Here is a 2260-nt window from a genome sequence, read left to right on the forward strand (position 1 = left end):
ACCTGCATCAAAAACCAATTTATTAAAACTTAAATAAATAAAGATAAAAAAAATAAATGAAAGAAAGAAAGATAGATCTATGGGTTGCCTCCCATAAGCGCTTGTTTTAAAGTCTACAGCCAGACTTTTCAATCTTCATCAATCGGGATCTCCAAAAGGAATAAGAGTATAGTTCCTCTCCACTTCATTGCTAAGTGATGTATCCTGCTGCAAGGCTCGTTCTAGGTGATTGGCTGGTGCATCTTCTTTAAAGGGCTTTTCCACACCTTGCTTAATGACATCAACCCGGAAGCAAGTGCTTGGCTCTTCTGGAATTCTCATGGCTTGGTAAATTTTGAACAAAACCTCTTCCTTGTTCACTCTCAATGTTAACTCACCCTTTTGAACATCAATCAAAGCTCTTCCCGTAGCCAAGAATGGTCGCCCAAGAATTAGTGGGACTTCTTCATCTTCTTCCATGTCTAACACCACAAAATCAGCAGGGAAGATAAATTTATCCACTTTTACCAATACGTCTTCTATGATTCCACGTGGATACTTGATGGACCGATCCGCTAGTTGCAAAGAAATTGTTGTAGGTTTCATCTCTTCAAGTCCTAATTTCCTGCAAACAGAAAGTGGCATAAGATTAATGCTAGCACCAAGATCACATAAAACTTTATCAAAAAATGAATCTCCAATAGTGCAAGGCAAAGTGAAACTCCCCGGATCTTTCAATTTTTGAGGCAATTTCTTTTGAAGAATAGCACTGCATTCTTCAGAAAGCTTCACTGTTTCAAACTCTTCCAATCTTCTCTTCTTGGAAATGATGTCCTTCAAGAATTTGACATAATTTGGCATTTGTTCCAAGGCATCTGCAAAAGGAATATTAATGTGAATTTTCTTAAAAATATCCAAAAACTTAGAAAATTGCTTATCTAGTTTTTGCTTTTGAAAACGCTGAGGGTAAGGAAGTGGAGGAGCAAGAATAGGAGGATTGTCAGGAAATGAAATTGTAGGAGCAAAGTCGGTCTCCTCTAGTGTATCATTGACAATCTCATCTTCTTCTACTTTATTTTTGCTTTGGCCAATGTTCACAGCTGTAGGAGTTGACTTGCTCTCCTTCAATGGTGACCTCTCTATTTCTTTTCCACTCCTAAGTGTGATGGCCTTGCATTGTTCCTTTGGATTCACTTCAGTGTTGCTGGGAAAAGCTCCTCTTTGTTGGGCATTGATGGTAGTGGCTAGTTGCCCAATTTGCACTTCAATATTCTTTATAGCGGCTCCCATATTGCTACAATGAGTCTCAATGTTGTCCAACCGTGAATCAGTCTTTTTAAACCTTGCATTGGTCTCCTGAACAAAGGAAACCATGGCATCCTCAAGTGACATCTTCCTCTCGCTTGGTTGGCTATCAAATCCGGGAGGATTTTGAGGTTGCAACACATTCTTGGTATTTCCATATGACAAATTCTCATGATTTCTAAGCCCTGGATGATAGTAATTTGGCATAGGATTACCACGATAATTGTAGTTCCGATTGTTGACATATTGAACTTGCTCTTGACTCGCCTCATTGCTTGGAACTATCATGCTTGTGGATGCAACATATTCTGTATTTTGTGGTATCCTTTGAGTTGTCAAGGCTGAAATCTGATGAGATAGAGTAGCTACTTGAGCGGAAAGAGCTGCTATCGGCTCCAATTCATGAATTCCAGCTACCTTCTTAGCCAAAGTCCTCTCAGTTGGCCATTGATAGTTGTTTGAGGCCATTTCCTCCAAAAGTGCAGTAGCACCTTCAGCTGTCTTCGACATCAAAGTTCCACCAGAAGCAGCATCAACTATAGTTCGAGTTTGCCCATTTAACCCATTGTAGAACATCTGAACTTGCAACCAATCTGGCAATCCATGTTGTGGGCAACGTCGAACCAAGTCCTTATACCTTTCCCATGCTTCATAGAGTGACTCAAAATCATTTTGCTTGAACTGGCCAATCTCACTCCTGAGTTGGGCTGTTTTGGCAGGAGGAAAAAATTTAGCAAGAAACCTCTCAGCCATGTCCTGCCAACTAACAATGCTTCCCGGTTGTAGAGATTGTAGCCAACCTCTAGCCTTGTCCCTCAAAGAGAAGGGAAACAATCTCAGTCTAATGGTGTCTTCAGTAACACCATTGATCTTCACAGTATCACAAATCTCCAAGAACATAGCCAGGTGAATATTGGGATCATCAAGTGGTGATCCACTGAATTGAGCCTGCTGCACCATGCTAATCAAAGCTGGT

The 2260-nt window shown here is 40.5% G+C and overlaps 1 non-coding gene across 1 annotated transcript; it reads left to right on the plus strand.

The window, feature by feature from the left end:
- The first annotated feature begins 1882 nt into the window (after nt 1–1882).
- Nucleotides 1883–1989, plus strand: LOC122283494. The gene has a single exon (XR_006230896.1). It is a non-coding gene; the product is annotated as a small nucleolar RNA R71 (small nucleolar RNA).
- The last annotated feature ends 271 nt before the right edge of the window (nt 1990–2260 follow it).

Source organism: Carya illinoinensis, chromosome 11, assembly GCF_018687715.1.
Source record: "Carya illinoinensis cultivar Pawnee chromosome 11, C.illinoinensisPawnee_v1, whole genome shotgun sequence".
Classification (NCBI taxonomy): Eukaryota; Viridiplantae; Streptophyta; class Magnoliopsida; order Fagales; family Juglandaceae; genus Carya; species Carya illinoinensis.